A 14,604-nucleotide genomic window follows, 5' to 3' on the forward strand; every position below is an offset into this window, starting at 1 on the left:
AGTGGGTAGTAGGGACCGCGCCATGGTGGCGACCAGTGATTGAACTCCTCCCAAGTGTACTCATACCCCAAACCAAATGTAGTGCTATGTTTCTTCAGCTTGATGGGTTTGGCGATTCCCTGGAGGTTTTTGCCGAGTCCCTTTCCAGGTTCGTATCCACACCAATTCAGGATACTTTTAATCTTGTTATCCCACCATTTATCTTTGTCTACAGCGTTGACTCTTTCAATATGGTGGTATATTTCTCCGCATATTCTCCTTCTGCCTCCAATCATCGGGATGGTCTGGCGACTATATATGGGGTTGCTACCATCGTCATGAATAATCACCTCTTGGTGATTCCATTCAAACTTCACTGCCTGATGTAGGGTCGATGCTACAGCTCCAGCGGCGTGGATCCATGGTCGTCCCAACAGCAAATTGTAGGATGCTGGGACATCTATCACTTGAAAGTCAACGTCGAACCAGGTTGGCCCCATTTGCAAGCATAGGCTGATCTCTCCGATAGTAGACCTTTGGGACCCATCGAAGGCTTTGACATTGATGGCCCCATCTTTGATCTCGTGCAGGCTCTTTCCCAATATTCTGAGAGTTATCAACGGACAAATGTTGAGGATGGAGCCTCCATCGATCAAGACTCTAGTGATGAAGTAACCCTCACATTGCACGGTGATGTGCAGGGCCATGTTGTGACTCAGTCCTTCCGGCGGCAGCTCATCTTCGTGGAAGGTGATTTTGTGGCTTTCCAGTATTTCTTCTACCATATTTGCCATTTCGCCTCCAGTTATGTTGCTGGGCACATAAGCTTCGCTCAATATCTTCATCAAGGCATTTTTGTGTGCGTCAGAGCTCTGTAGGAGTGCTAGGATGGAGATCTGTGCTGGTTTTTTGTTCAACTGCTCAACGACCGAATACTCCTTAGCTTGTATTTTCCTCCAAAAATCATCGGGCCAAGTTTCAATAGTCTGTCCAGAGGCTTGCTTACTGGACTTGGCTAGGTGCTCTAGAGTGTAAACCCTGCCTGTTTTGGTCATACCCTGCGCAGCAATTGCTTCTCCCATCTTGGTCTTCCCTTTCCTCCTAGCTTCAGCTGTGTAATCCTATGGTATGGCATTTGAGTAGAACGGTGCTATGTCTGACATTGCTATAGGAATGGGTACCCTAGGTGGTAACACAGCAACTTCAAAGGGTACAAGTGCTTTTGGAGCCCAAACTCAACCTCAATTGGCCCGGCCACCTTCGCAGAAGAAGGTGCTTCAAATTCGAGAGGTATAGACATGTTTACTTCATCGCCCTGGAGGGCTGATTCTGCACAACAACCGGGTTAAGTGTGACTTCCGGTTTCTTTGGCTCATCATCCTCAGTAATCAATCCTATCGACCCATTGGGGTCCCAGTCATCTTCGATCTCGATCATGTGAATGTCTCCACCGTTGTGGTTAGGCAGAGGGTTGTTGCAGACATTAGGAGCAGGCTCCTTTGCTACGATAACCTTATTGTCGATCAAAGTTTGAATCTTGTCCTTCAACGAGCGGCACTCGTCAATGGTGTGACATTTCATGTCGGAGTGGTACGCATAGGTCTTATTAGGGTTGACCCACTGGGAAGGATTTTATGGAGTTATGGAAGGGATAGGGGATACGTAACCAGCAGCATTAAGTTTTTCATACAGCTGGTCAATTGGCTCAGCGATGGCTGTATATTGTCTAGGAGGTCTGCGGTCAAAATTTGGTCTGGGTCTAGGGAAATTTTGGCGAGTGGGAGGTGATTGGTAGTGAGAGGGTTGGGCATTATAAGCTTGGTAAACAGGTACAGGTTGAGAGTATCTGGGTGAAGTGGGTTAATATGCGGGAAGTGGGGATGAATGGTAAACGGGTGGTGGATTTTGGTAAGAGGGTGCGGGTGCTTGGTAATTTGGGATGGGTTGATATATAAGTGGAGGTGACAGTTAAGTGTGGTATTTTAGTGGTGATTTGGCTCCCTGTGTGACCATCACAGCACTCAGATCCTTCTTCTTAGACATGCCACCAGACTGTAAAGCCTTGTTGGTGGCCTACAATGCTTCAAGATTAGTAACCATACCATTCTTAATGCCTTCCTCAATTCTTTCTCGTAGCTTGATGATATCGGACAATTTCTGGCCCTCGATCAGCATCAACCTCTCATAATATTGTGGATCCTGATCCCGGACGAAGAATCTGTTCATCTATTCCTCTTCTAAGGCCGGTTTGACCTTAGCAGCGGAACCTATCCATGAAATCTGATGCCATACCTACCCAGTTTGTCCATTTCTTGGGGTCCTGACTAATGTACCAGGATAAAGCATCCCCCTTCAGACTTCTCATGAAGAGTTTCATACAGATTTTCTCATTCCTTCCGACTCCGACCAGCTTATCACAATATGTCATCAAATGGACTCTAGGATCTCCCGTGCCATCGAACATTTCAAACTTGGGAGGTTTGTACCCCTCCGGAAGTTCAACATCTGGCTGAATGCAGAGGTCCTCAAAATTCAGCACCTCTATGCCTTTGTTTCTTTCCATGCCCTGGACTTGGCTGGTCAACTTCTTGAGTTCTGCTGCCAAGTTTCTGATAAGAGAGTCCTTATCATTAGACTCAGGTGCACTTTAGATTGGTTAGGTGTAGTGGGGTATGGTATCTACGTAGATGGGAGTGTTGTGGAGGTGGTCGTTTGTGGTGTTCAGTGGTTCAGGAATAAGTAGTGGAGTGTTGTTTGAAGTGTGGCATGTGTTGCAGTGTTGAGCATGAGTGAGTTGCATTTGTGGTTGTGGGGTGTTCTGTGGAGGTGCGGGATTTTGAGCATTTGGAAAGTTGACATTAGGAGCAGTGAGAGAGAATGATAAATTTTCCAAGTTCCGAACTTGGTCCAGTTCTTCTCGGAGCTTCAATAATTTCTGCTCAAGTTGGGCAGCAGTTTCCTTAGTAACCGGGGTATCCTGAGGAATCTCAATTCTTTCAATTTCCTTTCTGGCGCTTAAATCTCCCATTCTACCTAGCATACTCGCGGAATGTCTCGGTAGGCTTCTTCTTCAAATTCTGGATGAAGAATACATCCGGTGCATTCTCTGTATTGAATCAGAACCTATCCATGAAATCCGATGCCATACCTACCCAGCTTGTCCATTTCTTGGGGTTCTGACTAATGTACCAGGATAAAGCATCCCCATTCAGACTTCTCATGAAGAGTTTCATACGGATTTTCTCATTGCTTCCGACTCCGACCAGCTTATCACAATATATCCTCAAATGGACTCTAGGATCTCCCGTGCCATCGAACATTTCGAACTTGGGAGGTTTGTACCCCTCTGGAAGTTCAACATCTGGTTGAATGCAGAGGTCCTCATAATTCAGCACCTTTATGCCTTTGTTTCCTTTGATGCCCTGGACTTGGTTGGTCAACTTCTTGAGTTCTGCTGCCAAGTTTCTGATAAGAGAGTCCTTGTCATTAGACTCAAGTGCACTTGAGATTGGTTGGGTGTAGTGGGGTATGGTATCTACGTAGATAGGAGTGTTGTGGAGGTGGTCGTTTGTGGTGTTCAGTGGTTCAGGAATGAGTAGTGGAGTGTTGTTTGAAGTGTGGCATGTGTTGCAGTGTTGAGCATGAGTGGGTTGCATTTGTGGTTGTGGGGTGTTCTATGGAGGTGCGGGATTTTGAGCATTTGGAAAGTTGACATCAGGAGCGGTGAGAGAGAATGATAAATTTGCCAAGTTCCGAACTTGGTCCAGTTCTTCTCGGAGCTTCAATAATTTCTGCTCAAGTTGGGCAGCAGTTTCCGTAGTAACCGAGGTATCCTGAGGAATCTCAATTCTTTCAATTTCCTTTCTGGCGCTTAAATCTCCCATTCTACCTTTGTTCTTGATCTGGATAGGACTCGGAGGAGGAGGAGGTGGAGGGCCCTTGGATCTTGTACTGTATGATGATGGTGCTAGAATGCACGAACTAACCTTTGGGGAGGGGAATGATAAAAGAAAAGAAAAACAAAAAAGGTAACAAGTTAGTGCGGATTATGAGGAAAAATGTTGCAGTATTTAAACACATTGTGCAAGAATATAAATCGTGTCCTAATTTGGGTGCCTCATTGTGCCCGAGGTAGGCCTAGCGACAAATTAATTTGGAGAACTTATAATGCTAAATGCCTCATTTTATTGACAAAAATAAGACGAATCCCAAAACGACACTAAAATAGCGGAAAGTAAAAATGTCACTAATGGCCATTGGCCTTATTACATTAAAAGCGAAAAGAAAGACTCCTAACTACTTGGTCCCAGAAGGACCTTCCCCAAATTCGACATCTTTTTATCCCTCGAACAGCTTCACCAGCTCGCGCAGTCCTAGTAGCAGATAAGCTTGGGCCAAATGTCCGCCTGCATTCCCTTCAGCGTTCGACAGTCTTCAATCCTCTTGAGGAACTTTCCTTCTAGCTCCACTAGACCCCGCTCCAAATACCCTAGTTGTTTGTTGGCGCTAACAGCCATATCCTTCCATTCCTCGATCAACTTCTGATGGGCTTCTTGTATTTCCCGATGCTCACTTTCACACTCTCAAATTCTCTTGCGCAATTGATTGTACTTAACTGGCATTTCAGCTTTCTCGTCGATAATTCTGTGTCCTCGAATGAACCTGGGCTAACCCATACCATTGTGATTATCTTCCAATCAACCTGAATAGTGCGGCACACAACCGGAATGATACCTGTCTGGCTCAATAGATTCTCTCCCCAAAACGAGCTTGCAATGCCACATGTGCTGAGCTTGGCATTTGTGAGGGCTATCATCGTCCTGAAAATCAGCCCTAAAGTGACTCATTTTGTCGACCCTTGGTATGATTTGCTTTCTTCCAGCCTGCCTCATAGCCCGGAGGGGAACGTAGGAATAAGTTCCTCTCAGACCAATGAGTATGAGAAATGGTGCGTCTCGAGATCGAACAATGAATTCTTCCGTAGGGAACCATTCGACCATCCACTGTACCTGGTCTTCTTTTAGATTCTCAAATAACTCCACCCATCCTCCAGTGTCCTCTGGCTGAGCGAACATATTAGGCATATAATTCATACGCCTTGGCTGGTGGAAGGCAATGTGATCATCCCAGTCTCTGCGTAAGATCTCTTGTCAGTATTCTCCTTTATGGAGGTGATCCATGAGCCAGAGCTGAAGTAATAAATTGCATCCCTCAAAATGACTAGCCCTTCGCTGATAGTTGTCTAGGGCCCGGTATATCTCAACAACGATCATGGGCACTATACTGAAAGGCTGTCCGCCAATTCCTTCCATCAGAGTCTTGGTTACCATGGCCAGTCTGGTGTGGATCCTAGCCGTCTTCATAGAGAATACTATCATCCCTAGGAAATAAAACATGAATACGAAGACCCCTCTATGAATATGCCCAGTGAGGTGAGGGAAATTTCATCTGAGTAGGTGCGGTATGACTTGCTATGGCCGTACCAGATAGTCGAATGGGATGTAAGAGTCTTTCAAACAGTTCAAGTCTAGGTTCTTCTTTAGTTCCATCAAGAGGGGTCGCACGTGGTATTAGCGCATCGGTCATCATATCCATATTCTACCCTTCCCACCCCATTAAGGTATTAAAGCGTGAAATGGTATTGTTACTTATTGCATGTTATTACCCGCCCCAATCCTATCAGTCTCGGAGGCATTGAGACTACTAATCCTACAGGGTAAGGAGTAGGTTGAACCCTCAGGTTTAAAGGATAAAATGCTAAGCGACATACATAACAAATAGGACCATACATAAGGGAGCATACAAAGACAAATAAAGGCTCACAGATCCCTCCACAAGTAAACATGTATTAGCACGTCTCTAACATATTTAAGGTCCCAAAGACAAGAATTTAAAAGCAGGAATGTCGGAAAAAGATAAGTTTCAGTGAAAGCAGAAGGTTTAATAAAAAAAAAACTGAGTGACCCGAAGAATGTTTGATTTTCATAAGTATGACCAAAGATGGCAGTTAGTATACAGCAGTTTAGGAAGTAGTAAAAGTATAGATAAACTTGTTAAAGCATACTTTGAAAATATAGTAGAGGCATTAAATATGCAGTATCCTGATAAGTCATAGAAAAAGTAGCACGACTCTGGACAGGAAAGATAACCCAGTGGAAAACATGATAGAACAGATGCACGATTCTGAGTTTATCTCAAAATAGGGTGGAAGTTTTAGTAGAAAAACAGAGCAAACTTCAGAGAGGCTACAGAGTTCAGAAAGTTAAAAGAGGCTGAGTAGTTTGAAACTGGTAAAACATGATTAATCGATTTTTATTGGGCCTAAAGCTTGCCTAGGCATCGTATGTATTGCCTACTTATCTTAAAGGTGAGCATGCATATTAATCCCAGTTTTAAAAGAACGCAGTTAACCAGACTTGTACTATTAGATTAAACATATTGGCGAGGCATTCGGCAAATTGCAACTCGGACAAAAAATAAAGACCCTAAGTAACATGGAGTCTAATGCACATAAAAGTCCTAAAACATGGTCTCTAAATGCCAGTGGGAATGCACCAGTTATTTTAACAATTATTCGTTAGTTATTAGCTAGTCGTTATTACGAAATAAGTATGACAACAAGCTGAAAGTAAAGAGTCTAAAACAGGATTACTACTATATGATATGCATGTCCTATACATGATATCTATTGCACAAACAAGTAAGTAAAGTCCTATAAGCATATTTTCTACCCATTATTTAAACTAAGCATGCATAACCCCTCCCAATTTCACTATAACCCCAATCAGTTGTTTACAAGTCATTACAAACCGAGATATCTGAATTACAGTAATGAAGAATAAAATAAGAAGTTATTCTATAGGGAGCCTTCAACCAGGACCAATCTTCCAACCTTACTTCTTTCGAGTTTCACAACCATGGTTTGGGTGCGACAAAGCTCCCTAGGGCCCCATTGAGTCCCTAGCCAATACCAGCACCCAAACATTTACCAAAAAATGTTGGACAAGCGCAGTGTGGAATTACCAGCCTTGTGCATCAAAGTTCAGTGGGTCTTCAGAGATACCTAAAGCAATGCTTACACGAAAGGGGGCAGAACCTATTTTATAAGAGTAGTGAGAGTGTGTGATAGAGTTTTTTAAGAAATTGAGTTGAGAGGAGAAAACAGTTTAACATGATCCATATAGAATCAGTTCTTAAAAAATAGAAGAGTACGACAGTTTTGTGAGGAGATGAGTAAGACAATCTCAGAATCAAAGCATCACACATAGTTCAGGGAAACAAACACAAACGGGGGACAGGGGGCATGGGGACAAGTAGTTCACATGTAAGAGCATAGTTGCACATACATAGTCATCAGAGAAAAACATTTCAAAATTTAGGCAGTGACAACATTTTTACCAAAGAGGTTCAGGGTTACATGCTGATAATTGTACTGGGGTAAGGAAGAACATGCATTAGACAAATAAAGGAAGTTGTAGGCACGTTGAATTAAGGGAAAGATAGATACATCAATTAACACAAAGGCATGCTAATTGCAATGACAACAACAGAACCATAAGTAGAAGCATAAAAAGAAACAAGAGGAAGTGAAATACATATAAAAACATGTTGTTTTGGAAACTATAAATCAAATAGGAGACATACCAGTCAAGAGTAAGATAATATAGAGCAGTGGTGTACAGGGAAGTAGAGCAGGAGTGTATGCAGACCAAGAGAAGCAGAGCAATTCAGTAGTAGAGTAACAAGATACTCAATCTTGGCTTTCAGCCGACTGGGTAACCAGTAGAAGTGAGAGAATGTGTAGAAAAAATAAGAGAGAGAGAGAGTAGTGAAGATGCGTATATGTGTAAGAGAGAGTTCAGAACAGTGATTGTTCGTGTCTTATGCCAAAGAGAGGGTAAACTATTTATAGTTTTTGAAAACAAGTGGAAAATAAGGCAACACGTATAGACTGATCATAGTTATGGAAATAATGCCTATTAGAATCAATTAAAACCTCGGACTCCCTTCAATTAGGGAGTCATAGCTCAAACGGGTACAAATTGTATCAAATAAGGAAATTATTATTTACAAGACTGGTATTTCCATAATAGGAGTAGTAAGCGTATGATGCATGTGATAAGGGCTGAATACAGAACATTTCAAGTAAGGAAAGTATAAGGATAGCATATTGTGCATACAAATTACTTCAAAGAATCACGGATGAAATTGAAAGTCACAGGGAATCAGTACTAAGTAAGGAGAGCATTTCACGAATAAGGAAGTGATTCAAAAATCAGTGTAAAATTTCTAAGGAAAACATATACAAATCAGGGATTCGAAGAGATGCACAAAATCAGCAGAATATTTGGTAAACGATGAACAATTAGACATATAAAACACAATAGGCATGAAAATCAGAGAACCCTAAGCAAGAAATCACAAAAACAGTAGAAGGTTGGAACCCTAACAACAAAAATTAAAGCATAAAACTCGGAGAACAACCCAAAAGATCACAAAAACGAGCAAATAATACAAACACAAACATATAGTACTCAAAATCAGAAAGATAAAGTGATTTCGAAAAGGGGTACAGAAACCCTAGTTTGAAAAAGGGAACGAAAACGTTTAAAACTTGAATAAATATCGCGCAGAGGGTAGTGTAAAACATAAAGGTTTGAGTTAAAAATCGTTAAAAACACAGAGATTTAAGGGGTTTGGGTCGAGATTAGGGTTTCGTAAGAAACCAGTGAGAGATAAGAGAAACCTGGTTGTGCAACTCAACAATAATGGTGTCCATAGCACCATCGGACCAAAACCCATCGGAGAAAGGCCAGAGACAAACCAGACCAAGCCTTCAGTGACCATCTCATATGGCGGAGGCTTCTGGGGTCTCACTGATAGAGGGAATCAATGAGGTAAGGTTTCACGGCGACTGGTGGTCGAAAGGGGTGAGGCTGGAGGTGGTCGGAGAGGCGGTGAGTTCATCGGAGAAGAAGAGAGAACCAGAAGGTTCTAGAGAGAAGGGAGAGTGAGAAACGATATAGAGAGAGATAGAGAATCTCGTGGAAATGAAGGGTCTGGGGGGGTAATTGGATTTAATTAAGGTAAGCAAATTTGGGTCGTTGATCTCATTTGATCAATGGCTCAGATTAAATCGGAGCTGGGCCGGGTTGAAAATATGGGTTGGTCCAATTGGGGTTAGGACTGGGTAAATTGAGGGCTAAAATTGAAATCTGAATGGGCTATAATTGCAATGAGATGAGGCTAAATGTTAAATAGCCAGTTTTCCCTTTTTATTTATAAAAAATAGTAAAATGATTTTTAGAACAAATTAAATGCACTGAACTAATTAATAAGGTAGAAGTATTAATTTAGAAATACTGGAAATAATTTAATAATTATGAAATGCTGTTAATTGTAAAATAGGCTATAATTGCAATTACATGCAATTTAGCTTTTAAATACCAAATAAATTTGCAAAAATCACCTTAATTATATTTTTGTGTAAATATGAGAAATAAATAAATTATTCACCAAAATGATGATTTTGGGAATAATTATGGATTTTGTGCTGCTAAAATAGACAATAAATTGGTTTTGAAAGTCTTTAAAAATTTGGGAAAAATACCAAAACACTTGGACATGCTTATGTATGCACATATATGTTATTTTGAAAGTATTTTGAGTGTAGAAAAAAATACTTAGGGAAAAATTGGGTATCAACACTGGGCGCAACCCACAGTAGAGAATTTGGCCACATCGATATTAGTCCCACAGATACAAGCTGAGTCTTTTCAAGTCACAAACAACATTATGCACTTGTTGCAAAACAAGGGACTATTTTCGGAGTCATACATTGAAGATCCTCAATTGCACTTGAAGAATTTCCTGTCAATCTCCAAAACTCAAAGGCAACCTAATGTAACTCGGGAAGCAATAAAGCTGTTATTGTTTCCATTTTCAATGACACGTGCTGCCCAGACTTGGCTAAATTCACTCCCTATTAATTCCATCATGACTTGGGAAGAATTAGTCAAGCAATTTGTGAATAAGTTTCATCCACCTAATAACACTTCTCAGCAAATTGATGAAATTTTGAGCTTCAGACGAAAACCAATGGAAACATTTCAAGAAACATGGGAACGATTCAAAGGGATGTTGGTTATATGTCCGATCCACGATATTCCAGACCAGATGTTGGGGCAGCAGTTTTACATGGGTCTAACAGATAGCGTGAAGGCTAATGTTGATGCTTCAGCTGGTGGAGCATTCTTGAGCAAATCATGGAGAGAAAACCAGATCCTGCTTGACAAGATGGCACAGAATTCGGGGTGGACAACCAGGAATGCACCTATCACTCCAGTAGTTCACTTAGTACCCTTAGATCCAGCCAACACTCTTGCTAAAAATATGGCCACCTTAATGACACAAATGAGCATACTCACCAAAAAGGTGGATGAGCCAGGGCAGAAGCAGCAGGTGCACATTGTAGATACAACCAATGGGAGCTTGTGCACATCTTGCATTAGTCAGCCAATTGGTAGCCAGTGGAATGCAGAAAGTGATCATCATCATTACCCGGAAGACATGAATTAAGTGTCTAATTATGGGGGCCAGAGACATGGTGGTCAGAATTGGGGCCAACAGAATCAACCATACAGGTCAGTCCAGCCACAGCACAACAATGGAAATATGGGATCCATGCGACCTCACAATAATATGGCACCCTACAAAAGGCCACAGGGTTACAACAACCAAAATCAGTAGCAGGGTTATCATCCTCCTCAACAACAACATGGTGGGGGATAGGAAGATGGGTTTGCTAGACTCGAGGCAATGATGCAGCAGGTTATTGGGTCAAATGCGAAAATGAGTGAATGAGTAGATGCACATGAGTCATCCATAAAGAATATTGAAGTGCAAATGGGCCAGATCTCGATGTCTTTAAATAATCATCCTCATGGGACATTGCCTGCAGACACTCAGGTAAATCCAAAAGATCAAGGCCCGAAGCAGCTGATGGCAGTGAGTCTACATAATGGCAGAGACTTAGACTTGGAGCAAGAGAGGGCTCGAGAAAGCAGACAGGCTAAGACACTTGCACCAATGCCCATTGAGCTAGATGATTCAGCAAGACTGATAGAGGTGACAGTACAGCCTGCCCAGGAAGAAACCAACACACAGATTAAGGCTGAGAAAGAAGCTGAGACAGCCCAGGAACCGGTAGTTGAGGTGGTGTCTGACAAAGAGAAAACCCAAATCATTGGGAAGAAGAGACCTCCAGCACCATTCCCACAGAGGCTGGCCAAATACCAGAAAGAGGAACAATGCAAGAAATTCTTGGAGATGTTGAAACAAATCCAGGTAAATATTCCATTGATTGATTCTTTAAAGGAGATTCCTGGTTATGCAAAAATGATGAAGGACTTGATGTCCCGAAAATTTGACTTCCAAGATTTGGCCACAGTGACTCTAACTCAAACCTGTAGTGCTGTGGTGACTAGACCAGTTATTGAGAAGTTGTCTAATCCAGGGAGTTTCACAATTCCCTGCACCATTGGTAACTTTGCCTTTTCCAAGGCACTCTGTGATTTAGGGGCCAGCATAAATCATATGCCCCTGGCGATCTATAAGAGGCTGGGGATTGGAAGAGCTAGACCCACGTCTATGTTGTTGCAGCTGGCTGATAGAACTGTGAAAAGACCCTCAGTTATTTTGGAAGTCGTGTTAGTATAGGTAGGGAAATTTGCGTTCCCTGCAGATTTTGTGATTCTGGATTGTAGAGTGGATGAAGAAATTCCCATAATTTTGGGAAGGCCGTTCTTGGACACAGGGCGAGCCCTCATTGATTGTGAAATTGGGGAGCTCAAGATAAGGTTGAACGATGAGGAGATAACATTCAACATGCAGAAATCTATGAGGCGACCAAATGAATTCGCCAACTGTTCTCTTGTTGATGTCGTGGATGTAATCATGGAAGAGGATGATGAGACATTGACTATTGAGGATCCTCTTGCTGCATGTCTTGTGAATTTAGATAAGGTGAATGGGGAAGAATTGGTAGAATGGGTGTTGGCTCTAGAGGGCAGAGGGTTTTGGGAGAGAACACTTGAATTCGAGCCCCTGCACTTAGAAAATAGAGAAACTCCTCCAGCCAAGCCATCCATAGAAGAACCACCAAAGCTAGAGTTGAAGCCACTACCCGCCCATCTCAGGTATGCGTTCCTAGGACCTAACTCCATATTACTTGTTATTATCTCGTCTAGTTTGTTAGATGTGCAGGCACAACAGCTTTTGCAGGTACTCACGGAGTGTAAGACTGCCATCGGGTGGACCACGGCAGACATTAAGGGGATCAGCCCGGCAAACTGTATGCATAAAATTCTGCTGGAAGAGGGGCACAGACCTTCCAGGGAGCACCAAAGGAGGCTGAACCCCAACATGAAGGAAGTGGTAAATAAGGAGGTCATTAAGTGGTTGGATGCGGGAATCATTTTCCCATCTCTTACAGCAACTGGGCTAGCCCGGTGCAATGCGTTCCTAAGAAGGGTGTGTTGATACCCAATATTTTCCTATATATTTTTCAATATATGCAAAATAACTTCAAAATGCAATATATATGCATATATAAGCATATCCAAGTGTTTTATTATTTTTTCATAATTTTTAAAAGGTTTAAACCAATTTATTTCCTTTTTTATCCATAAAAACCTAATAATTATTTCCAAAATATTATTTTGGTAATTCATTTGTTGGACTTTTATATTTATGCTAAAATATGGCTAAGGTAATTTTTTGCATATTTGTAAAAATTTATTTAGTATTTTTAAGCTAAATTGCACGTAATTGCAATATTAGCCTCTTTTAAGATTTAATTGTGTTTATATTCATAAAATCAAGTCCTATATTTTTAAATTGTTAAAAATGTTATAAATAATTTTAGTGCTTTTAATTTGTTTTCAGAAATTAATTTACTATTTTTTATAAAATAAATAGGGAAAATAGCTATTTAAAATCTAGCCACATTGGCTTTCAATTTCAGCCTAAAATTGAGCCCAAATCAGACCCAATTTCTCAGCCCAATTGCAATTCAGACCCGACCCCTAACCCATTTAAATGACCCAACCCGGATTCCCCACCTAAACCATTTAATCCTAGTCATTGATCATTTAGATCAACGGCCACCGTCCTCCCTTTCCTTTTTTAACCATGAACGACCCCTAAACCTAAATCATTTCTCTACACCCGCCGCCTTGAATCCCCTTTCTCTCCCAACTCTCTCTGAAACCTCTCAAGAACCCTAGCTGTCGCCATCTAACCCCAACCTAATCTACCTCAACCCCTGCCTAATCCATGGTCTCTCAAGGTCATTTGAGATATGTATCAGTCTCCTATAGCTCCTGGGTGCTTGTTTCTATGGTTTCATGGCCAGACCTCGAGGGAATCTGGTCCAGTCCTTGCTCGACTTTAGTTCATGGCTTATCTCCGGCCAGCCATGACCTTTCTCCGGTCATTCATGGCCTTTCAAGGAAGATCCTTGACTTTCCTGGTTAGATCGGAAACTTTCAAGGTCTTTCTCAACTTTTTAGTGTTTTCCGAAACCCTAATCTTTAAGATCTTTTGATTTTTCTTTCAGATCTACTTTAGACCTGTACTTGCTATGAATGTTTTAAGTGTTTTCTACAAAGTTCTTCAACTTTTCTTTCAAAACGACCCTTCATTTTCTTCGATTAAGGTTTCTCTTAACTTTTCTAAAAAAATCTCTTCTACGATTCTTGATGTTGTTTTATGGTTTTACTATGTTCAAACTTCTTGTTATGATTTCCTTCTACTTGAGTAAGCATGTTAAAACCCTAGTTCCTTTTTGTCTCATTCGAGTTCTGAAACTGCTTGTTTGAATGTGTACTTGCTCGATTAAGTTCTTCGTTCTCGTTTGACTTATTTGATTCTGAGTTTTACCATCTTTTAATAGATTATTGTGGAAAACCCTAGGTCTTTTGGTTTGAGATTACTTGTTTGAAAGTATACTTGACTCGATTAAAGATTCCTTGTTTCAGACTCTCTTTTCTTTTGTGTGACCTATCTGATTCTAAGTTTCACTATCTTTTTAACTCGAGTATTGTTGAAACCCTAATTTCTTAAAAGGTTTTCCTCACTTGTTATTGTGAGACCTTTACTTGTTTTGGCTCTCTTCTTCACTTTCGCTATATGTGTGAGCCATGACTATCTATCTTTGTTCACTACTGAATCATATACTTATTTCTTCTACTATTGTATGTGGTTTCTTTTGCTAATGTTCTTGGCCTCGCATGTCTGATGCTTCTTTTCACTCTATTTATATACTGAAGTGCAGAATCATGTTTCTTCCTTGATTGATCTTGGTCTTGTGACTGATTTTAAAAGTTCTTCTTTTACGAGCCCTAATTCCTACTCATCTGTTTAAATCTAATTGATCTCTTTCCTTTACTATGATATTTTACCTTACTGAATCTTTTCCAAAATAAGCATGTCGTTGTACTTAAATGTGATTGTTTACTTCATGATTTTACTACCCCTTTTATGGCAATAATCAGTCTGTTTCCAAGCTAATTATCCTTCCTTAATTAGACCTATTGCTACCTGTTAAACAGGGATTCCTTAATT

This window comes from Nicotiana sylvestris, chromosome 2 (genome assembly GCF_000393655.2).
Source record: "Nicotiana sylvestris chromosome 2, ASM39365v2, whole genome shotgun sequence".
NCBI lineage: Eukaryota > Viridiplantae > Streptophyta > Magnoliopsida > Solanales > Solanaceae > Nicotiana > Nicotiana sylvestris.